The sequence below is a fragment of the Electrophorus electricus genome, chromosome 7 (genome assembly GCF_041902795.1).
Source record: "Electrophorus electricus isolate QZ-2024a chromosome 7, ASM4190279v1, whole genome shotgun sequence".
NCBI lineage: Eukaryota > Metazoa > Chordata > Actinopteri > Gymnotiformes > Gymnotidae > Electrophorus > Electrophorus electricus.
Window position 1 is genome coordinate 22,729,240 of NC_137503.1, and position 25,622 is coordinate 22,754,861.

Genomic DNA, 25,622 nt, shown 5'->3' on the forward strand with positions numbered 1-25,622 from the left:
TGATTTTCCCCTCCCTTTCACACCAAAATGCTTTTGCTCATCTGCTCCTTCACATCACATTGTTTCAACCCGGCAGGTTTTGACTTGGGGGGGGGGGGGGGGATGTGGGGGGCGGGCAGTCTTTGCAGTATGACCGTCTACCTTCCTGTCCTGAGACGTCCTGGGGAGGTGTGTGGCTAGAAAGGTGTGCGGCTAGCTTCCACCGCGCCAGACGGGTCTGCACTGGGTGCATGGCGGCTAGCCGCAAACATACCAGACACCATGACGGCTCAGTCTGGTAATCGCTCCTCGGGGCACCGCAGCAGATGTGACAGGCGAGCAGCAAGGCCGTGTGCATGACAGCCCACTCCCATGTTTTAGCCTCGACAAAGAAAACACAACTACTAAACTGGCTGTGTACATCCATATGTGTGTGTACATGATATAACAATATGTGTTGGTGCTAGATTAAAGAAAAAATCCTGCATCATCTTTTGAAAGATTCTGTGTGTCAGAGTGGTTGTGTGTGTGTGTTCACACATTCATGCCTACGCACAGCGAGAGGTCAAACAAGAAGCCTTACATGAACACTGCTGGCATTTGGATGGCATTTTTTGACGACGCTTGATGGATGCAGTAGTCTTCGCTTCTCTTTGCACTTAAAGCGCAGTGAGTGTGTGTGGGCACGCGCATGTGCATGGCTCTTAGCGAGGTGATTAGATGGAGGGTCATGGTTACCCTGGTCTGGGTTGTTCTCTGAGAGATCTGCTCCTGTTTCAATCTCCATGGCAGTAGAAACCGAAACGCACAGCTGATGGATCCCTCGGACTTTGGATGGATAAACCAGCAGACTTGTAGTTATGTTTTCACTGACGCTTGTTCACTCTGCAGTGTAATATGTACCTTTGCTCTGAAAACAGTCACGAGGCTAACATCCAGTTTGCATATCTCTCTCCAAGCGCTGTTCCCTCCAACATCCCATCGCCCCCTGGGGGAAACGGATTCATTTTAATGATCATGGCAGCCGACTAGACATTTAAATTGCCGCTGCGATTTGAATGATTCGGGTGCTTTGTTTGGGTTCTCCCCCTCAGAAACGGTCGGACTAATTAAGGTTCGTTTGCATCGCCCGTGTTATCATCTAATTAACAAAGCGACAACTGAAATGTTTTTAACTGTAAAAACAGGTTTACTGGCAGGCTGCCAAGTCATTTCACATGTGTCGTTCAGCTGTGTTTGCGGATTCGGTCCTTGTCCATCTTGCGGTACGCCGTACAGATTCTTGCGAGCGTATTCCATCAGAAACACGGCTGCTGATGTGAGGAGAAGCGTGCATAACAATAGTGGCCATCTGCCATCTTTTCTTCCCCATCAGAAAGGGTCTCTGTTCTTGTCCTGTCGCAGTGCCCGTGGCCCTATGCACACAATACACTCTGGAGTCGTCTGCTCCAACACATATAACCAGTCCCTTTAATTAGCCTAAAGCATCTTCATTCTCACCTTAATCACTGCACTACACTTTTAAAGCTTAAATCTTATGATTTTTTTACATTTTTCTTCCTTTAACAGTTTTGTTTGTTTGTTTGTTTTTCTTTGCTTGCTGTTTTTATTTAGATTTTTAGGCCCTTTAAGTTTTTATCCTGTGTATCCTTTTTGGCACCTGAACAAGCCCGTTAGGCTCCATTTTCGCTGGATAAGTGGGTGTAGCTGGGTGTCCTTCGCCTGTGGGAATAAGGATTGGATTTAGGTAATTCTGTTTCAGAGGCTTGGGCCTCCTGTGTAGTCTTGTGTAGTCTTGTGTAGGCCTAAATCACGTAGAGTATGCCAGTCCACACAGCAGCAAGCATTCATGTTCTCTTGAGCATTTATATGCTATGAGGAGCATTTATATGGTCTCATGAGCATTTATATGCTATGAGGAGCATTTATATGGTCTCATGAGCATTTATATGCTATGAGGAGCATTTCAGTGCTAACAGCAGGCGACTTCATCTTGACTCATTTCCATTTTTAAAATAAATGGCAGAATATGACACTGATGTACAGTAAGCATAAGCATAGCACACAGATGTTTATTATTTATAAGGAATACTTTTTTGTTGGTCTGTTCATCACTTTTGTGGGGGGGGGGTTGTGCTTCTCTATTATGTCATCACTGTGACGCTACGAGGCTTAAGTAGGATGCGGGGACGAGGCACGTTGAAACAAACGTTTTAATAACACAAAACACCTACACTTAGCACACATGCTATATTTCGTCAAACACCGACAAACATATGACGACACACGAGATAGATATAGATATAGATATATATATATATATATATATATATATATATATATATATATATAGATATATATATATATAGATAGATTATATATATATATATATATATATATATATATATATATATATATATATACACACACACACACACACACACACACATGACAAGGATCAGGTGGATGACGGCGGGGTCGTATCGTGACACTCACATCCATGTTTGTAGTTCGGGTAATTCTATGGGTAACGTCTGTTAAAGTGGACTCGAAGTTCGCAAAAAGTATGTATTACCGCACTTAGGGCCTATATAGCTGGCAGGAACAGGTGCCGGTCACACACTGCCTTTTTAAACTTTCCAAAGCACACTTTTGTGAGCACTGTGACTGACATGTGTTTTTAGCTTGTGAAATGTGTTTCTTGTTTGAAAACCTGCGGTTACGTTTTGCGCTGCGCAAATATAGTCACCCCACGGCCCGCCCCTTTTGCCATGTCCCGCCCCTTTTCTCACGGCACGCCTCCCTGCCATTGCCTGCCTGTTGTCTAGTCACTCTACTATTGCCTCGACTTCCATCATAATCATCATCCTCATCATCCTCATGCCTTTGTTTTATCATGACAAGAACATCAAGGTTATTTTAATACTTACTGCACTAGCTCTTATCTCCTGGATTAAGTATAAAATCCTTCTGACTTTCAAAGCTCTTCAGGGTCTTGCTCCTGCCTGTCTGAGCTCATTCACTGACACCGCCCGTCTCGCACCCTTCCATCCTCTAATTCTGGTCTCCTTGCTGTCCCACAAACTCAACTCTCAGCCATTGGGCTTTGCGGATCCTCCAGTGCTCCCGCTCCTAAACTCAGATTCTGTAGTCCTCTCCATCTCTCTGCCTGGCAATTACCTGCTTGGCTCCACCCCGCAAGAAGTGAGCCTCTTAATCTTGCGTTTAAATCGGCTTCAGGTGAACGCCCTCTTAGCGAGCCCTTTGACCCTGTGAAAGTCCACGGGTCTAGAGAAGGCAAGATATTTCGGTTGGTCAAACAGCACACCAACTGAGCACGCCAACTGGGCACAGCTTCAAAGGGGCAGCCGTAGTGAAAGTTGTGTAGACCAGAAATAATTTCAGGTACTTCGAAATGAAATTGGCATGAAACATTAAGCACAACATCAAGTACTTTGCAGCATTTAGAATTAGTCACTCATTTACTTTAGGATATATGCTACATACTTTTTAAATTTATTGCTGACCGGCTGTCACCAAAAGAAAATATTCTTTAGTTGAATAACACAAAGAAAATTTGCATACAGTTCAAATAGGATAATGTTTTCCTTTACAAACATAAATGTTGCATTATTTATCGTGACATTTCATTGTATTGTCATTTAGGTTTGCTATGAAATAATTTTTTCTTCATGTTGAACAAAATTAAACTGTTTTACTAGGAACAGAATGGAAAAATATAACAACATCAAAAAACTAAAATAGGACAATGGCATAATGTGTTAAGGCCTGGTCAGATAGATGAGTGAATCACTATAACGATACCAACAACAAATCGTATTGCCCACCCCCACTTTTAAGCATAATATATTCTTCCTTTAAAACTCTTTGACTTCTGTATGAGAGTTTCCTTATAGGATTCCCCTCGTGTAATCCCTGATAATTAGCTAGCGAGGCATCACAAGCAATGTCACATCTGATCAAATTAAGCCTTTAATGAAAGGTACTAAATAATGAAATAACCCTTATGATAGAGGGGAAGTGATGCACGCACACACTTATCCCATCCTGGTACCACATTAATTTGAACCCCCGCCCGGGGTCTGGGCTTTTGGCGATGGTGAGTGAGTCGAACGCCCACAGCTGCGTTGCCCTCTAAGGCTCATTGACGCCTGCTGGAGGTCAGAATTGCTGCATTCTCTCGTGTGTTTGCCAGAAGCATGGGGCATTACATCCTGGATTCCGCTCGCACGTGCCTCTTACACTAAGGCGAGGCCCTATTAATGTCACTGAATCAATTTCTCCTTTTTAGTCTGAAAAATCCAAGGTAAAGACATCTTGAAAATGAAAGCTTTTGATTTTTTTTTTGTGGGGGAGTGGGGGGGGGGGGGTCATTTGCTTTAATTTCCACTGGAATGCAGACCGAGAAGAGTATTCTGATATGTTGCGGTATTTTCTGTAGATAGAGATACTTACCAGTCCCACAGAGAACTTGACCTTGCGGTGCGGTCGGGTCACGTGACAATAGGTTATCGTTATCGTACCACGTTATGTCAGGGCATTATGGGACCCTTCCGAACTCGATACCAAACCATCATTGTGCTGCATTGCTGTAAAGTGTGTGGCACATATGTGCATTGCGAAAGGCCGTTTCAGTTTTAGGAGTATTACTCACCTCTGCCCCTGAGTAGTTTTTAAAATGGCAGTTTTGGTCTGGATACGCGGACACGGGACAGCTGGGAAGATTTTTTTTTTTAACAGAAATCCTTCAGAAGGAAAGCACTAGCAGTAAGGATAAGGTAAAGAGGAGCATAATGAGTGAGTCTGTATGCAGTTATTTATAGATAGAAATGATTAACACTTAGTGTTAAGAGCATGTGTGTTATCTTTTGAATAAAATAGTGTCACAACAGTTTTTAAAAAGTAACCAGATGTGTGTGTGTGTGTGTGTGTGTGTGTGTGTGTGTTTGTGATGGGGATATTCAGATGCGTTTTAGTTTTAGGCAAATATTTCTTTAAAATAATAATAAATGTTCTTTCTATAAAAACACTTTGTCTCAGTTAAGGATAATGTATTCTTGAATAAATGCAGTATCAACAGGGATAAAATGTTGTAGTGGTTTTAATAGTCCCTTGTAGACGTTCAGTTCCGAGCTGCGTTTCTTTTCAACGTGCAAGCCAACACATTGGACTGTCTACCAACTTTGTACCAAACAGCAGAAGAGTCATTAAACGCACTTCCAGCTGACAAACAGGCAAAGGACCAGGCCTGCATGGCCCTTTTTCCTGAGAATAAAAAGAAAAACCTTTGAAAAATATCCAGTCTACCCTATCACAGACATGTTTACAGAGAAGCTCGTCCAAGTCGGTGCTCTCCTAAATGAAACAAAACTGTCCTTCGGGGTGACTTTCCGACCAGCCAGATAACACGTCTTGACAGATTTGGTGAGTTACAACCAGGAAGGCCTCTGTCTATATAATGGAAAAGAACCAATTATTCAGAATCCAATTTCTGCCAACACTTCACTGGCAGTTGAGATGAATATGGAAAAACATGAGTAGAATAAATCACCATTAGAAAATGGTTTAAGTGTTGGTTTTAGAGGAGTAGGTTGGTCATGTTGCAAAACTCCTTCATTTGTCCGATTTAATGAGCGTCCAGTCTGTATGATTCTCACATTACCGTCCAGTCTGTATGGATCTCACACGACCATCCAGTCTCACATGATTCGCACATGTAACTAGCTTTTTTCAGTCTTTATTGTTCATACTTAAATGTTTTCTAACAATATTTCTTAATAATATAGGGAGAGAAGTGATTTTTTTTACTCTGATATTTTTTTACGCTGGTGTGTGCGTGCGTGCGCATGCCAGAGAGAGCACGGGCTGACTGACGTTTCGAGGAGCCACAGGAACTGGCGTGTGATTGCCGAGAGTGATTGACGGCTGATATAATTAGGCACGAGTGGGAACACCTGCGATCGACAAGATTGCCGCCATTTGGTAAAATGTCAACAATGCGTCGCTTTTTTTAATCCGCCGAAAGACGTTCTATAGGGGTAAAAGATGCTCCGCTTCTGGGTAGAAAAGACCTGAAGGACCCTAATGCAGTTTGATGTCGGAATTGGCGCGCTGAAAATTCTACCTTCCTGTCCCACGGCGTCTTATCTCCATGATGTTGCAAGCGGCCAAAGGCCTGCCGGGATTGCGTCATAACGCGTGTGCGCGCGTGTGCGTGAAAAGACCTTGCTCTCTGAGCGCATCTGCCTGAAGAGACTGCTGTGTAGCAGAGTGGCTGAGAAGTGGCATGGTAATTTCAGAGCAATTTTGGACATGTCCCCAAATGTCTTTTGACGCTATTTTCCGAAGGAGGGGGATGCTGGCCTGGCGGAGGGGCTGCCGCTTGCCGGACCACTCCCCAGAACGCTGGCGCTGAAGGATTTTACCCCAATTCCTAAACCACCAAGCAGAGATGGTATGCACTTACACACATGCCCATAAAAAGGCCAATAACTTGGGGCTGTTTAGGTCACTGTGTGCATGCGTGCGTGCGTGCGACTCTGTGTGTGCAAGTATGAGTGTGTGTGGATGCTGATAAAGCCCTCTGTTTCCCACCCTGGGAAGGTAAGCTGGTGTTGACTGCACTGCTGTCTGACGCATGTCCCCATGGACTCTAGTTCCCTTGCCTGTCAGAGCTCCTCTTTCAGGGAGGCCTGTGTGAAACGGGGCATCTGCTTCAAGACCCCACTCAGTGAGGCCTTGCTGGGAAACGGAGATGAAGCACTATGACCAACAGGGGGCGCCCAACAGCGTTACTCGTTACCATATAACAAAGCGCTATATTTCTATACTTTGAATGTTTGGTTCAGGATCATTATGTTGAGCACATTTTGTGTGTGTGTGTGTGTGTGTGTGTGTGTGTGTGTGTATATATATACACACTTTGGTTTCTTTGTATTTCTTGTTGGTCTGTTAGAATAGTGGGCAGCCAACGGACAGGAAGAGAACACAGGGGGTTCAGTGAATCATCATCAAGACATCTGGATAGATGAAAGGCTGGGACATCAATGACATGCAATCTTATTACTAGCCTCTCTGTGTAAGAGTGTGTGCGTATGTTTGTGTACGCGTGCGTGTGTTCGTGCCAGTGAGTGTATGCATGCGTATGTGTCTCTGTTTGTGTCTCAGTGTTTTGGGATTGTGTTTGTTTCTTGTCATGTAGGGACGTGCATGTGTGTGTGTGTGTGTGTGTGTGTGTGTGTGTGTGTGTGTGTGTGTGTGTATACAGCAGGTGTGTTTAGAGAGTTCAGGTTGGCTTTGGAGGTCTGGCTCAGACGTATTTCCCTGGCACATACCAACTCAAGTCTGCCAACTGGCTCAGCGCTGTATGTGTGCTTGCACCCACGTGTTTGTGTGTATGCATACGCTCAGTGGCCTTTTACTGCACTGTTCTCTATGCAGACTGATCTGTACTGTACTGATCTGTACTGTATTGTTCTCTATAGAGACGGATCTGTTCTGTACTGTTCTCAATGGAGACTAATCTGCTCGAAAAGTAACACGCCACTCCCCTGTGGGATCGTGTGATTGGCTGAGGGAAGAGGAGTGTGACTGGGTGCATGCTAGGTGGGCGGGAGTCTTGCCTGACTGGAGAGGAGAGCTGGTATACCCAGACCAACACACTCTGCCCATTAAAGGCCCAGTCAGAACCTGCCACACACATCCTCCAAAAAACATCAAATAGCAACACCTACCTGTGAAAGCTTTAGCCTAATGTCGTGAAGTGCCTTTTCTCTCCTGCTTCTTGTTTAGACCTTTCTAGCAGAAAGCTACCCACACCACTGTGGAGGCCTGGACAGTTTTTAGTGGATTTTTTTTCTCCATAACAATACAACATAGAAGCATTCTGTTGAGTTTCGTTTTTTATGTGCTTAGGACCTTTTCAGACATTTTTGCAAAGCGGCTTCGCAGAGAACATTGTCCAGAGCGTTAACGAAGAAGCCAAGGGTGACCAGGGTGGAGAAAAGTAAACATGAGAAACTATGAAGAACGTACAAGCAGCTCTTACCATCGTCTGTACATACATTACCAGTGCATATTAGCATGTTATTACCATCATCTCTACATACATTACCAGTACATATTAGCATATGTTGTTACCATCGTCTGTACATACATTACCAGTACATATTAGCATATTTTGTTACCATCGTCTGTACATACATTACCAGTACACATAGCATGTTATTACCATCATATGTACATACATTACCAGTACATATTAGCATATGTTGTTACCATCGTCTGTACGTCCATTACCGGTACATATTAGCAGCATATCTTGCTTTTTGTCATATCGTTTTCTTGAAAGATCTACCCATGTAATTTTTAACAGGATTAGTAACACAGGTCAGTAAGGAATATTTGAACAAAAGCCTTCATTCAGACAGCTAGAGACAGGATAATGGTCCTCCCACTCTCATAGTCCAAGGGTGACCATTGAAGTGGCGGCCATCGCGGTTTCTTTCCCACTGGGCCTGGCTGCGTGTCCCGTGTCCCCTGGGCATATCGCAGGGATCAGCCAAATGCCCCTGTGGTTTCTGGACACCCGTTCCAGTTCGGCAGTGCACGCAGAGACGCGGTGACAGCCTCTCTGCTTTCCTCTATTTCTCTCACACGCTCTCGTTCTCCGAAGCGACATGTTGTTGTTGTTTTTTTTAAACCTTAGCACCTCTCTAGTTTTATACTAAATATATAATGCAACATTTTATTTCTGTTTATATATTCTAGTTTTTTTCTATTGTATTTTTTTCCCCTCAGTTTTATTCTTTGTGACCTTTCGATGTTGTACTTATTAATCTTTTGGATTTTTTTTATACATTAGTCATTGCTTATGATTTCATGCTTGGTATTTATTTGTATTGTATCTTTCAGTATTTCTTAATTGAATAAAGGAGTGAATTTACACTTCTACAACTCTTTCCTCAGAACCCAAGGTCACTTTGCCATATTCACACGGCTTTTACATCCAGTCATAGGCCAGTGAGAAGTGGCAGCCGTTTGAGCACAGCGTACTCTCAACCAGAAACCTCAGCCCTCTGCGACTCTCACCCCCCCCCCCCCCCACACACACACAGTGTACTCCAGAAACCTCAGCCCTCTGCGACTCTCTCACCCGCACACACACACACACACCATGTACTCCAGAAACCTCAGCCCTCTGCGACTCTCTCACACACACACACACACACACACACACACACACACAGACAGTGTACTCCAGAAACCTCAGGGACTGAATCAGGTGCAGGGAGGGGAGAGGGGACAGGGGACAACACCCAAGACAGAGCGCCATTCACCACTGGGCATACAGACATACAATCATTCACAAACACACACAGACACACACCAGGACACTTTCTTAGGGTTGTCAGTTTTTACCAAACCTCCATGTTTTTGGACTGTGGGTTTTATTAGATTAGATTTTTTTTTTATGTTTGCTTTTTCTTCATTGCTCTAATTTCTAAACCTCTCCTCTTTATCCGTTTTTTTATTTTTGCCTTTTTGAGCTGCACATCTTTGTATTATCATGATCTTTCTTCATCCCTCTCTCTCTCTCTCTCTCTCTCTCTCTCTCTCTCTCTCTCTCTCTCTCTCTCTCTCTCTCTCTCTCTCCTCTTTCTTTCTCCTTCTCTCTGGGTGGGGACCTCACTTCCTCTCCCAGCAGCAGCAAAAGACACAGCTTTTGACACCTGCGACCATTAATAAACCCACTGAGAGGAGGAGCTCGGTCCGTGGTGACGCCCCGTCCCGAGCGGGAGCCCGCACACCACGCGTACCCCCCAGCGGGGGGAAGGCCTGGGTCGAGAGCGCGCCGGAAGGGGGCAGCAGCGTGCGATCACCCCTCCAGCTCCAGCACGGACATGAACTGAACCGGCCCCGGAGGCCTGGGCCACAACTCCACGCCCTCATTAGCTTGGCCCGGCAGTCTGCGTTATCGAGTACCTGTCGCAGACGTCGAGAGCTGTCACTACGCTCACACCGCTCCAGGTCACAACTAATGAAGGTATTGGAATTGGTTCTGGGGCAGGCCAGGCGGCCTGAAAATGATACTCGCATTATGTTCAGATAGCCGGCCTTTGACGGGTGTCTCAAATTTGCGCAAATACTGTTCGCACGGCGCATGAGTGTGGAGCGAAGGAGGGGCCTCAGTTACGGCTTCGCTCGTGATTCTTATTTCCACATGAATGGGGGAAAATGTAACGAACTCACAATATTATGATTTTCAGGACGTCTGAGGAGCATGAACTAAATATCACAATTATGATGTCTGTACAAGACCGCAACCTGCATCACAGCTAATGGAGGAAAAAAGTGTTGTCTGGCTTTAAAAGAGAAGGCGGATCGCATCCATTCAGGAAGGCTTTCTGTTAATTTTGTATTTCAAAGGACTTTCTCTCTGATTTTATGTATGCCTATTGGCACGACCACATTCTCCAATTAGACACAGGGCTTAAACTACCTCTTCAACTTTAAAAGGCAACCCCGAGGGCAAAACTCCCGACGTGCATTCGCCGTGTGAATAAAGCACGCATGTGCTTAACTCGTCCTTGACCTTGCCAGAGACGGCGGTCTAACCTCACCTTTATCCCATAATCCTCCAGTATTCGTGGCCAGCTGTGCTTAATTAAGGCAACCAGTGAGATGTTTGTCACTGCGGCAACCATCTCCACGGACAGGGACTGTGTCTGGGATTAAGCAGGTCAGAGAAGGGCGGAGCTTTGCGCCAGACAGAGCAGTGCTGCGTCAGATCTCCGTGTTCATCTTAACTGGGATTAGCGAGCCCCTCCGAAGCGGTCGATTGAATACACTTTCCTTGGACGATCCCCCCCCCCCCACTGTTGCGCATACTCGATCGTGAGCCCGAGCACACATTTTGTGCTGCTACTAGACTTTTTTTTTTTTGGTGGGGGGGGGGGGTTGTGAACCCTTCAACCTAACTGTCTTCATGTCCTGATGGCTATCGCTAAAATAAGAGGCTCCGAAGAGTCTTTTTGCGACTGTTCTGGCCTCTGTAATCAGTAACTCCATTTCAACACCACCTGGCTGAGTTAACTGACTGGGACAGTTGTTGGCAAGGAGGAGGAGGTTCTGCCTGTCAATCATTTTTGCAAATGCAGGCAGCTACACCCTAAGCAGGCATGTCTGTGGAGACATTTGTATGGAAGGCGTGGGACTCTAGAGGAGTATGAGTGAGTGGTGCACTCTTTTGGTGGTCTGGTAGAACATATCAATAACCAACATCGATCAGCACTCCAGGTCTTGAGTATGGTATGCTAATTTGTGTCTTGAGTATGCATGTGCCTGATTGGTTAGTATGCAGAGTGCATTGAATTCAAGGATGGGAAAGAAAAATCTGGAAGAGGGTTTGTATTAGTTCGCTACTCCAGAAGGAAAAGACACGGACCCAAACTAACCCCCCAATCTGAATCATCTGGAGACGTGATCCAGAAGAAAATTAACTCTTTTTATTATCAAACTGTATAGGAAATAGTGTTATTGTACTTTTGGTTGTAGACATTTCCATACTAAGCAGTCTCAGATCCAAGTGTAATTACAGTAATTATAGCATGCAAATCCATAGGTGTTTTTGAGCCAAAGTGCACGTCAAGAGCCAAGTTGGCCTACTTTATGTTAAAGGCTCATCAGCATGAGATCTGCTCTTTAGTGTGCCCCACCCACTAAAGACCCACGCAGTAGATCAGCTCCGTCTACTGTTTGTGGGGTCTCTGCCCCCTCGTATTCGGTGGGCGGAACCCATGAGCAAGCCACGCCTCCCCACAGCAGCATGTGCAGGACATCATGGCCAATAATCGAAGGCCATTGTCGGTACTTGGCTAATGTGTGGTAATCGGGGAAATTAGAAAGGGAGTTCTGGTCCATAGACAGCAAAACAGCAGGGAGAGTTATAGGATGTGTGTGTGTGTGTGTGTGTGTGTGTGTGTGTGTGTGTGTGTGTGTGTGTGTGTGCGTGAATGAGCGAGTGAGCTTGAGAGTTTTTATAATGGAGTGTGTCGGTGCATGAGCGGATAATCAATCCTTGTGCTGTTTTCTGTAGTCACGCACACTGAAAGAGTGTTCGCATATTAAACAGAAGCAAAGAATGTGGGAGCATAGAGACGAAGAATCTCAGGCTCTTGAAACGGGCAATAAGATGGCTCCCTCCACCCTGCCGTCCACCCCAAGGCCCTTTTTATGTTCTTCACATCCCACACCCCCTGACCCAGCATTGTTCTCTTTGGCCGGTCTCTGTTTCCCAACACCCATCTTTCTCTGTGTAGTGATTGTAGAATAGCTAGAACAAAGGAGTACCATCAGCACAGTACCATCAGCACAGTTACAAACAGTTCCTCATAATGATTTTAACATCTGCAAAGCAGCGTTGGCTTGAGAGCATGGAAAGAATGAACCAAATTATTACACGACTCATACCTGAAGTTGTTTTTTTGTTCACGATATTTGAATGAATCTTTCCCCGGTTAACAGAGGCAGGTCCTGAACCGGCATATATAACATCTGTTCTGGAGCACTGAACATGTGCTTGCGAGACGTTGTCATTTCCTGAAGGTTAAGGCATATTGGGATTTTCCATTTTAATTTAACGCCTGCTTTTCACCCCCCTTTGCCCGCAACGTCATCGCCAGTGGACAATGTGGAAAATTCCTGCTCGGTCCCCGATCAGCCTTCAACGCAGGCACAGATCTCAGGACCTTTTAGCCTCACCCGGGCTGGTTTCCTTACCCAGAACGCCCGCAGAATTGCACAGCGCTCGGCTAGCCTCTGCCTGAGATATCGGCTTTTAAGAGCCGTGTCCCATGAGGTCGCTGGGGGTCACGGATTTGCTCGTCTTTTTTCATGGACGAGTGCAGTGAAATGAGATCTTTGTCCAGCGGTATCGTGATATGGGCGTCTGCGCTGCTGACATCACCGAAGGCAGCAGTATGGACATGGAGCCAAATCGTGCTGAGTGTTCACGCCGCGAGTGGTGCGTGGGTGTGTTGAGTCACGGGATACGTATGCCCTGCTTCAGCAAGCGTGAATGGTTTTGTCCGTGTGGCACAGGCTGGCCCTTCACCGCATCGAGTTCCTCACTGAGTTTCAGTGGGTTGTAAGGCATGTCTTAGTTGCAGCATGTGACAAGTATAAACGCAATTTAATGGCTTGTCAAAAAAAAAGTAAATCAAAGCTGATTTAAAAGTCAAAGCAAAGTGAACAGACACACACACACACGTATGCACACACATGCAGACAAATGCTAATTGTAACCCAAAGGCAATTGCTGCTGTCTCATACACTCCCACTTACAGGTCATCACTCATTCTGGGCAACGTCACCAGTTCGGACAGATGCCTGTCAAGCATCTCATTTGAACATGCTGTCAGACCCGGACCAATCCCCGCCCCTCTTCCATCCACACGGTCCGTCTCTACAGCCCATAATCATCCCAGCAATCAGTCTATCCGTGCACATTCGTCCCGCATGCCATCCCTCGCCGGTGAGGCCCAGCCATGACCATTGCCGCGCTCCGCAGCTAGACCGAACTCTCTCTCAGCGCTGTAAACCTAACACACTGCACCGCTGCCGATGCATTTTGCCGGTTCCGCGCCCACCTCTCTGATTTGTTTTACGCTACGGAGCTGCCTCGGGGCGGGGGTTGGCATAGGAGGTCAGCATAACAGAGCACCACCACCTCCACCCCATGAATGGTTTATGACACTCCGTCACGGCAGGCCTGGTCCACCAGCCCAGGAGGTTTACGGCTCTGGGCGTGTCCGGCTGATGTTCGCGCTTCCCTTCTGAAGGACCCGCTCCTCCGACATGCCACGCACGGCTCCCGCGCAAGCCTGCATGCGGCCTTCGGAACCCATTAGTGGGCACGGCAGACTCGAACATTCTTCCCCCGCGGGTCAGAGGCCGCTGCCCCCTAGCTGCCATTATCGGTGGGGGGTGCTGGCTTATCTACTGGAAGCAAATGGCATCGTTTAGTTTGCTCCATTAGCAGCACGCTCTGCACTTTGACTTTTTGTTTTGTTTTTTTGTTTTTTTCCCTCTGTCTCAAAGGTTTTGGCTTCTGGTTGCTGTGGCTACTAGCCCTAAGCTGCTTCTCTGTTTTCTTGCGTGTAATCGCCGTTATTCAGTCAGGAGGGAGTGTTTGACCACAGAGAGATGAACACAGAACTCTGTGTGTGTGTGTGTGTGTGTGTGTGTGTGTGTGTGTGTGTGTGTGTGTGTGTGTGTGTGGAAGGGGGGGGTGCTTACAAGTGTGGGCAGGTGTGAGAGAGAGTCTGTATGCAGGTAGGTGTACTCCCACTGGGTAAAGGCTTAGGCAGACCTATTGGTCCAGGTGCTGGATCTATTGGTCACGAATATAAATATGTGTTATATAAATAGGTTAATTTTTGAGCAAGTCCTAGTTACCCCCCCCCCCCCCCTTTTAGTGCAAGCAGTGAGTGCAAGCGGCAGCGGTGCAGATATGGGACGACGCGTCACTCTCATCCCGGCAGGAAGGAGGCAGCTGCCGGGGGCTCGCCTGCGCCGTGCCCCGCTTTAACGAGTGCCGACGCACGACTTGGGCAGCCCCTGTCGGTAAAGAGGCGGCTCCTCGTCCCGTGGCGGTCACAGAGTGGGCGTGGCGCTCTGGTGCAGAGGCGCACAGCCCTGACTCATGCCGAGCTCCCGAAGTCAGAAAGGACCGTCTGCCCTTTACCTCGCGTGCAATATGCTTACCCACACACACGCACGCAAGGTCACGATCCCATGCTTTCTCGCTCTCTGGGGTCCTCTCTCAATGCAGTGTCATTCCCTTCAGCGAGCTCAACTGGCGTGGCCGCATTCGTTTATAGTATCGCCAAAGCAGTGTTACCGTAAAACAACGTGAATATTACGGAAATTACGAACTCGACTATATTTTAATAATTAATATGGAAAGACATAATTAGCATGAAAGAATTGAAGTCAGGATGACAAAATTACAGAAGGGAAAAGAAAGGGCAATAAATGAACAATAAGGAGAAGATGAAAAAATTTTTTTAAAAAGAAGATTAAAAAACGTATAATAGTAATAGAGTATCTCTCACACAAACAAACATATAATCACATAAACACACACGCACAGAATCCATGTAGCGTGTAATGATTGGTGTGCTTGTAGGTAATTAGAGACTGAGGTGGCGGGCTGTGTTCTGTGTGTGTGTAGACGCTGCCTGGACCTCCAGATGGCCACTCAGCTAGATACACACCTCTCACGGACACAGGCAAACCCACACACGCGCACACACACTAACACACACACAGATAAATACACACTGCTCACAGATGCAAATAACAAGACCCACAGAGGACCAGAACTGTTGTCAAAACCTATCCATCTCCCTCTCTCTCTCTCTCTCTCTCTCTCTCTCTCTCTCTCTCTCTCTCACTTTATCCATGTCACTGTTTGCCTGGTTGTCAGGAATCCATGTTTGATTAGCCATGCTGCTCCCCTCGTTGTTTAGCTGTCCTGTGGTCTGTCCTGTGGTTTTCCGACGGTCTCTCTCTCCCTTTTCCCACTCCTGCTCTCCTTCCTCCTGCCATCACTCGGCCGTTCGTCCGCTCTTCCCTCTCTCCGCTGGCTGCTTCCTGTCTCTGTTCGCCCCTCGTGTCCTTCTTACTGTTTTTTTCCTCGTTCACGAGGAGAGTTTCTCCTGCTCTCTTCATAGTCGTCTCGGTGCCGTATTAATGTATTGGCTTCCCTTCCAGCTCCCCTGGAATCTTCTTCAAACACGGGTGGTAAAAACAAAGTAAAGTACAAATCGCAGTTTCGTAACAGGATGTTTCGGACAGAACTCCTTCATCAGCTGTGCAAGTAAAGTGCTTGTGAAAGCACATTTGAAACCAGATTATGTTGGTAAAAGTAGCTGTGTGAATCCCAACACTCCTTCCATGGGGTTCTCAACTTGCACGAGTGTAGATCAGTCCTTTTCCTTTATGCTAACAGTCCATTAGCCTTGCCACTGGAAATGACAAATCCTTAGTCCTGATGTTCCACAAAACTAACAGCCATCTATTGGTCTCATCAAAGTCTATCTGACTACATGTAAGAGATACAACAACATTATTATTATTATTATTATTATTAAATAGTTATTCATATAGCACCTTTCAGAAAACCTGAGGTCTCTTTACAAATGTTAACAAACACATAAAACAAAATACAAAATGGACCAGACTAAGAATTAATCAGACAACTAAGATAGGAGGTTAATGGAAATACTGAGAGAAGAGGTGTGGTATGAGCTGAGATTTAAAGGGATGGATGGATGGATGGATGCTGAGTTAGGAAATGTAGCACACCTAGAGTGGTTGCAGGCTACAGAACCTCCGTTATTATCCAAATGGTCATTTATCTCAATCTTGACGAGCATATCTTTGATGTTTTGGTGTCACGGAACGCTCACCTCCCGCGAGGCACGTGGTTTGGCCAGCTACGTGCAGTAGGAGGACCCTCATGGCCACGCCTGCACACACCTGTACCTTGTTTTGTCTATGTGCATTTATTCCCACGTCAGGGAATGCAGCGTCGTTGGTCATTGTTGCCGTAACATTTCAATGCAGTGTGTTGTTAATAATGTTAAATGTCATATTCATCATTGTTGGATGTATTTATCGTGTATTCATCGTGTTCATTTAATGTTAGTCGTTTCATGTTCGTGTCCTTCATTTGTAACACGTGTGAGTGCCATTGTCTTTGTATCTGTAAAATAAATGTACGTCCCAATCGCTGGAGTCTGTGCATCCTGCCCTGCGGCACTCGGGCCACGACACGTTACATTTGGTCTATGTAGGAGATTAGTGGAGGCTCCTTAAAAAAGGATGCAGTATCTACGTTGTCCTGGGAGATTCTGAAGTGTTTAATTTTAGCCACCGTTTTATTTGTGGGATGAGAAGTCAGCACTAAAGGAATTCTTGTTGTCCTAACAGTAGATTGTTTATAAGTCAGTACCTCCATGCTCTGTGAGCAAACAACTTCCTTAGGAAACCCACAGTTATAAAAATATTCACAAATTACATACTTTTCTGGAAAAGGGCTTTGTTCTCACTGAGCTCTAATAGCTGTGAGTACGGGATGCGTGTGCAGGCCTCAGAACATGAAGAAATGCATTAAAAATAAGAATGAGATTAGGAAAGTTTATAATAGATGGTGCTATTTAAACCAGACTTAGCTTTTTTAGATATTTCAGTTATCTTCTTGTCAGGGTGTGCTATATTTCATGTATTTTGCAAAGCTGCATAGAATTTGGAGAAGGACGAAATAAACACTTAAAATTAACAGTCGTGTGTGTGTGTTTCTGTTTGTGTTTGTTTGTAGCAGTAGCAAAAAAAGTCATCAGTGCACCTCAAATACTTTGGGTACAGAAATGTATGAAAAATAATATGGAATTTGTACACACAAGCAAGGTCCAGAGACGAATGTGGCAGAGTTTTTAAGAAGCTCCAGAACTGAGCTTGTATTTATCCTGACTTTATCTTTTTCATTTGAAATCCAGCTTTTCAATGACGCAGGCGGTCAGACTCTCGTTCCAGTGCTGAGCTGTTTCATTGCCACTTACTGCAGGGTTGAAAAAAATAATAATAAGAATTTTGGCCTTTACTCACTCACCACAAAACCCAGGTCCAACCAACCATTTCAGCAGTGTGACGGATATTTTAATGTCCTCTAATGTAGTCTGAATCACAGAATGCTAAAAATGAAATTCTTATCTCATAATAACTAACGCAATGCGGTGTTCATGAATTGTGGGTGCACATCAAGTCCAGTGGTTTCTGACTGGTCTTAGAACCTCACAAAACGGTCTCAAAAAGGAAAAAAACAAAATTCAGTCAGTAGACTCGTTCTAGAATCGCTCATGAGCGCATTTGATCAAAATCAGTTTCTGCATAGCAACAGCAGGAGATAAAGTAGAGAGGCCTTTGATAAATCAATTAAAAGAAAGAACTGCTCATATTTTAACATCGGAAAGTGGCGCAGCCAAACGGAGCCAGGGTCCATACGATGCCACTACTACAACAGCAGGCCTCGAGAGCTTTGGCCTAATAATTACCCATATCGTTTTGCATCTCCACTCTGGTGTGGTTACAGAATATAATTGGACCTTCAGACTTTTTTGTAACTAACAGTTCCATTCAAACTAAGTTTAATGAGTGCATGACAATAGCACAGCTAACACAGTTTTTCGGGGGAAGAGTTCACTGGAATGTTCAGAAGTGGAGCTGCTTCGTAAAGTATAGTGGAATCACAAACAGTTTCAGGTATTCTTTACACACCAATCAGGTTTTATTCTTTCATCACTGAAAAGCTCCAACAGGCCCACAGAATTTTACCTGGAGGCCCAAGCAGTGGAAGCAGGTCTTGGTCAAAGGGGGAATTGGGGAAGTAGGTTAGCCGGCTAAAAGTTGGGTTTCCCACAGGCGAATACTGTTGGGGGCCCCCACCGGACTTTGGTAGCAGGCTAGTGGGAGGAGCTCGGTGAGGAGTACGGACAGGACCTGCAGGATGCCATGCACCTCCCTAGATTACTTGTGTGTGTTTTGTTCAGTTATGTTTCGTCTTTCCCTTTTAGCGCTGAAATAGCGTTTTGGAATTGTTCCAGTAGTTGTGGCATGATTTATTGTAATTTTCCCTCGCCTGTTTAGCTACGTAGTTCGTTTGTTTCCTGCTTGTTGGTGGTCTTTTGAAGACTTTGCTGCTGCTCTGAGGCGAAATGGAATTCTAGCCATCTTCTTCCAAGCCAGCGCTACGGTGTAATTGTGTGTAGAGATAAAGTTAGAAAAAATAAACATTTACATTAACAAAAATAAACATAAAGGTCACGCAACACAATCTAACCATTTAAATTTTCCAAACAATCCCAAAACAAATGTCAGTCCTAGCGTCGGTGCGGAAGAAAAGTCAGATGACGGTGTTTCTGCTCAAGGGGACGCTCTGTTGAACAGTACCATCCCTGTCACGGTACGGCCCCTCCCCCCTCAAGTCTGTGTGTGCGCGTCTGTGTGTCTGTATTGCCACGCCCTCTTGTCGTGCACCTGATCCCTGTTGTGTGTAATTGTCATGCGTGTATATAAGTCTCGTTTCGTATCGTCAAAGTTGTCAGCGTTTGATCCAAGTAGTCTGTGTTAAGACGTGTATGTTTCATGTGTGAATAAAACATATGATTGTGTTTGACGTGCCTCGTCCCCGCATCCTGCTTAACCCTCGTCCGTCACAGAAACACAGACCTACCAAGGATGCCTGGGAAAGGAAAAGGGAAAGAAGGGAAGTCAGTGCACTCCCACATCACACGCAGCGAGGTCTCCTGTGGTTGTGGGCACCCTTCTGACTCCAGGTGCTGATCTAAGTACGGAAGCAGGGGAGGTGTACGGAACCCCGGCGGGCGACCTGGACTGGTACAACGACTTCCAGTACTCGGAGTCGGACTCTGTGGACTCATACTGTCCAGCGGGGAGGCCTTCCCTCATCCTGGCCTCACTCCAAGAAACTACTGGGAGGGAGGAATCCACTGAACAATTCTGGGGGGGGCACTGTGTATGGCCCGGGATTGGACATTGCAGAGTGCTACGGGGAACAGCCAGACCAAGAGGACCGCTACTCGGAGATGGACTCTGCTAGGTCCTACGACCCATGCCTAGACGTTCATAGGGGCTACACGGATTACGGAGAGACAGAGGAGTGCAGCGACGTCTGTCTGTGGTCGGAAAGGGGTTCCAATCGTGAGGAGGAAGCTCCAATGGAGGTAGAAGAGGACCCTCATAGGGATGTTTCCTCCCACGGTGAAGCCAAAAGCTCACAGAGCAATGAGCCTCCAGCACCTAAGGAACCGCCCAGGGCACGCCGCTCAGCCTGCGAGCAGGCTAACCCGAGCCTGCGAGCAGGGAGGTGGCGGCGTCGGATCAGGACACTCCCCCCCTCAAGGCGAAGAGCCCCAGAGTGCATGCGCCTACGCTGAAGCCTCGTGAAGGCAAAAAGGCAGCGGTACCAGTACCCGCACCAGAACCGGGCGACAAAGCCTGTGCGCTTCCCGACATGCATGTGCAGAAACCAGGACAGTCGCCGCTACCTAAGCTGACGAGGGACACGCCCCGCCAGGCTTGTCGGTCTCTGACCCAGGCGACGACTGGGAGACTGGCTGGAGTTCCTTCCCCCTTTCCCGGACTATTGAATGTGTGTGGTGTCGTTCATGTGCCTGTCCCTGTTACCGTGTCTGTCCCGATTACACTAAATGTACCGGTCACTTTGTTCACCTTTGTGTCTGTGCCCGTTAGTGTGTGCGTCCCTGTGTCTGTCATCATCTTGGTCCCTGTCCTTCCTCCCGCTACCCTGTTTGCGCTGGCCCGTGGCGGGTTGTCTGGTCCTCCGTCACCTTTTGGCGTTGGTCTCAGGGCCGCAGCCCGGTAGGCTGGCGTGCTGGGAGTCGTACTCTTGAGGGGGGGCTCTGTCACGGTACGGCCCCTCCCCCCTCAAGTCTGTGTGTGCGCGTCTGTGTGTCTGTATTGCCACGCCCTCTTGTGTCGTGCACCTGATCCCTGTTGTATCTAATTGTCATGCGTGTATATAAGTCTCGTTTCGTATCGTCAAAGTTGTCTGTGTTTGATCCAAGTAGTCTGTGTTAAGACGTGTATGTTTCATGCGTGAATAAAACATATGTTTATGTTCGGCGTGCCTCATCCCCGCATCCTGCTTAACCCTCGTTTCTAAAACCCTAGTGAAACTAAAAAAAGAACATAATCCAAGATATTCACACAGTGCAACGTGAACAACAACATTTAAAACATTAAATTTAATCTATATTCAAGGCACTTTTTCACTGTGTTGTTCTCCGCTCCCTCCTCTGGCCAAACCCTAGTTCAGTGGACCCAACATTTCAGCCATGTCACTCACACTGTCATGGACAATTACATCATTTCCTGTACAGGAGAGATGGGAGAGATAAGCTCTATGGCCAAACACTGCTGGAAATACGGGAATATGTGAAGACCCCACATGGTGTTACCAGAGTCCTCGCGTCCGGCCTCTGGCTTCATGTACAGAGGGTTCCTTGTTGGAGAACCTCAGGAACAGCTTACGGCCTTCCTCTTTGGTCATCTCCAGCACCCTCTGTCGTTTTGCCAAAACACAAAAAGCCCCAACATGCCAGGACGTTCCTCTGCTTCCGGCGGCAGGTCCACAGTCCTGCGTTGTGCCCTGGAGGGCTGCCAGCGCTCACGCTTATGACGAGATGCCACAGGCGTGACTTGAAAAAAAACAAAAAACACCAGCACGGCCGCTGTGTCACTCCGTCAGCCTGCGACAGATTGTGGGCGATCTGACTAGTCATTATATATGCGCAATATGTAAATCCACAATCCTGCGTATTCGTGTTTTCTGGTTGAGATTGCGTGCCTTTGTCTCTGAGGCGTCTCGATGCCGTACACAGAAAACCCTCGTCTTGCTGGGCTGCGTCGTGCTGCTGAGGCGTGTTTTTACAGGAGAAGTTCCGGCGCGGCAGAGTCGAGCCGTCGTGCCGTGATGAAGGAGAAGAGGAGAGATTTGCCACAAACTTTGGGAGACACTTCACACGCAGACTGTTCTTAGGTTTTCACACATATTGTTCCCCGAGAAACTGCAGAGAACAGCAGAAAGGCATGAGTGATCTGAAAGAAAAGTTTGTTGGTTACATCATATGACAGGGAGGTTTAGTTGTTGGTAGCTGTGTGTGTGTGTGTGTGTGTGTGTGTGTGTGAAGCAGTACTTTTGTTTGTGTGTGTCAGTCTCAGGCTGTCAGATTTCGCTACTGACAAGGCAGCAAATTTCGACGATGCTACAACTTCGACGAACACAACAAAGAGCAGGGGGGACCGCGACGGACGTGGGCTTTTCAAAGCCCAGCAGTTTAGCATTTGATGTCGTTAAATTCCAGGAAACGGTTTAAAACTTTGGAAGGAGACTTTCTTTTTTTGAAACCTCAGAAGACACAGAAGCGTTCGGGAGCTTTCTGTAGGCAGAGACAAGAAATTGTGACTTAACTCAGATTTCATACACCAAATGTAGTGAGAGATCACGAAACATAGGGGATATCAGAAAAGTGGGGATATCAATGTGCAACAAGAAAGTGTTTTTACACGCGGAATAAATGTTTTGTGTCCCACTAACTTTGCCTCAGACACAAGATGACTGGTTGTGCTGTTTCACAGGATGATCAGCTCAGCGAGGAACACCTACACCAGTCCGGCAGGAGGAAAGAAACCTAAAAATTGTTAGGCAACATGGACAGAGCAGGTCTAATAGACATGCAGCGTTACCTGAGCCACAGTTTGAAACAGTGTGGCAGCGGTTAGGCATGTATACAGACAGGAAAAAAAGGATTCAAAACACGCAATTTCATTCTAATACCAACTGATCAGTTTTGCATCCATAAGAGCGACGGGTGTAGAGAACCAGTGAGCCGGGTAGTTTGGAGCTACATGTGGGGTGTGCTGCTGTTCTGCGGTCATTAAAAATGACCAAATTAGACATTCAGAAGCTCCAAACCAAACTTGACCTGAAAGTGTTTCTGTCTTCTTGCTATGAGTAAGTGAGTCTAGTAAGTATAGTCGACGTGTACGCATTACATGTTTGTGTCATTCTCCTGTCTGTCTATTCCCTTCACGACTTTGCTGTCTGTTCTTTGGTATTGTTGCCTTTGTTTGTTTGTTTAGATTTGGTTTTATATTCGGATTCCTAATGAAAGTATGTTGCATAGCCTTGTTATAGCTTGTACGTTAGCTTGTACGTTTTTCCTATCAAGAAGGGTTCCTTGACAATGCAAATTTTTTTGTTGTTGTTGTTGTGCTTGGATTTTTGTGTTGATTTTTGCATATTGTCACACAATGAAAATCTCACCTGAAACTGCAGCATCTGTGTCTCCGAGGCACAGCATGTCAGAGTTCCGTGCGGGGCCGGTGCTGATGTCATTCGCTACTGCATCACTCTGCCTCTTCTTTCCTGCTGTCACTTCGCTGTTTACCTCTCAAACAGCACAGTCTAAGGACAAATATTTGTTTGTGTTTGTCTGCAAGCTAACAGGTTTGAACTGCTCTCCAAACACTTACAGTCCTCAAGCAGGGCTGTGCTGATTCAGTCTTTGGTCTAAGAGGCAACTGTAGGGATCCACATCCTACAGACCAGCATTATCAGAACACTGCAGGCTTCAAATGTTCACTCTTTTTGGAAATCCAAAGCAGATCTTAACAACAACAAAAACAAAACAAAACATCAGGCTAAAAACCACAGCCTTTATATTGTAGCTATGTGCGTTGAATTAGCTATGTGCCCCCCGCCCCCACGTGCACATGCTCCTAGGCTAACTGGAGCGTACTAGATTGGTCACATGTCTTTCTTTACCCCGCCCACTTCTTTTCTCAGTCTTTAAAATACAACAGTGGTAATGAGACATACACAATCAGAGCCCCCGATTCACTGCAACCTTTGCCTGCACACTGCGTGTGCGTGGGAGTGAGGAGAAAAACACTGCACAGCTCAGATTTATGCGAGCTTGTGGGCTCGCAGCCGGACTGCGTGGCGGTGTTTGCTTAGTTACCCAAAGCTACAGAGCCCCATGTGAACGTGATTGGCCCTTTTGATCCGAAATCAATCAAAAGTTGTTGAAACTGCAATCCAGCTCGCCGTCCGGGAATGAACGCGGACCTGAAGCACCTTGGAGCAGGCAGGAGAATGAGTCAGGCACGCTAATGAATTCCAAGAGACTGAGCATCCTAACGAGTTCATTATTTCAAGCCCCGGTTCAGGGTAATCACCATTCTGCATCCCGTACCGTCGGAGACGGAGGCGCCCTTGTCAAATTAAGCGGGGTGCAGATTTGGATAAACATTTGCATAAGTGCGGGAATGGCGAGCGGCACCTTGACGCCACTCCAGCGGCAAGGCAGGTGTTTCACCAACAGAAATGTCTGGAGTGGACTCCGGGAATGGGAAAGCTGGTTAGCAGTGGTGAAATTGCCATCTTCGTCTTCTCCTCCTCCTGAATATAAGCGAGTAGGACTGAACAGATTTGCTGGAAACTGTGGTCAATACAGAGAGCTTCAGGGAAGGTTAAATGTTGAAAGGAATCAATATGGTGAGTTTATATTGGATAATAAATATCCTGGGCAGAATACAGGCTTAGCGCTTCCAGAGTTTCTAACTTTAAGTTCCAACCTGTGTTGTTGTTGTTTTGGTCAGCGTCCAGTTTGTCAGCATGTTTAGGCCAAGCATAGGAAGGTTGGAGGAATGATCAGGCGGATTTCTGCTGGTTGTTTTGGGCTTTTTAGAGGAACTCTGCTCAATAAGAGCCCTCAGGCTCCATCCACCCTTATCTGGATATTTTGGAAAAAAGATTTTTAATAAATTCTCAGATTTCAAGAACATATTTGTCAAGGCTTTTTGAGAATTCAAAAAACTCTTAACACGTGCATTCTAGAGAGATGGTACATTACCTCATACAATATTACATAAAGAGGAACGTTATGAGCATGTGTGTCGCACAAATATCGAGAAACTATTTTTCTAAAAAAAAATTATTTGGACCGACCACGAAGTCCCACCAGCTGCTATTCCGTCTGGGCCAGGTCCAAAATTGCAGTTCGCAGTAAGGGTTGTACTAGAGGTGCATGATACAACTGCAGACGATATAGTATTTTTTTTATCAGGACAATTTTTAAATTATTATTATCTGTTCGATATAGAACTTTTGGCTGATGATTACAATCTGTTTTGCTCATTAAGCAAAAGATCTGATGTTTGTGACTGCACTGCTTTGCAGTTATGATTTATTGTACCAGCACAAATTCAAGGCATAAAATGGCACTTAACATTTGAGAAAGGTTAGAAAATGAAATGTAATGAAACTATTTTTGGTCACCTTTTGTCAAGAGCAATATATGTTTACAGTAACTATGATGTCTGATTTATCTGCGACAAGACTTAAATTCACTAATAATCCATTTTTAGAGTTGAACATATACATGCTGCACTTCATTAATAGATTATAGTTTGAATGTGCTTTAAAATGATCAGTTATTGCTATTGGTATTGGCCACATCAAGGTACAAATGATTAGTTATCATATTGGCCAGAGAAGTTTAATATTGGTGCATCCTTACTTTGTATCTTTGAGTAGGTGGATTTAAAAGTACTGTGTGAAGCGCATTGTGGCCCCTCTGCACTGTAGTGTAATTTACAAGTAAAGTAAATTCAGCTGTAATCAGTCCCCAAACACAGGGCAAGCAAAAGCAGCCAAGTGCCACGCCATGTCAGTTTGACCGAATTCTCAGTCGATGAAGACAAACAGACATGCACATGTCGCCACATGGTTTCAAAGAGCTGAATTTCTCCTGTCCCCGTGACCAGACTGAAAGCAGTGGTTTCGACAATCTCCACCCTGGAGAGTGTTTTTCAAAAGCTCCCTTTTTGTGACCAAAAAACGTTTTTGTGGGTACGGGAGGCAGATTTTAAAAACATCTGGATCCATGTAGCCAGAGCTTCAGTCTTTACTCTCCAGTTGGGGGAACAGGGGTCTCTCCCCTTGATGGACA

General features: G+C 45.9%; 1 protein-coding gene across 4 annotated transcripts in view; it reads left to right on the forward strand.

Moving 5' to 3' along the window:
- fut8b (fucosyltransferase 8b (alpha (1,6) fucosyltransferase)) overlaps positions 1–25,622 on the forward strand; it is a 77,144-nt gene that overhangs the window by 3,281 nt on the left and 48,241 nt on the right. Inside the window, exon 2 of one of the 4 annotated variants that reach the window (XM_081718277.1) lies at positions 9,704–10,045. The exons of 2 other annotated variants lie outside the window; for them this stretch is intronic. The gene's annotated coding sequence lies outside the window, so the exon portion shown is untranslated. The remainder of the gene's footprint in view (positions 1–9,703; positions 10,046–25,622) is intronic. One more of the 4 variants, XM_081718278.1, reaches the window with a different exon arrangement.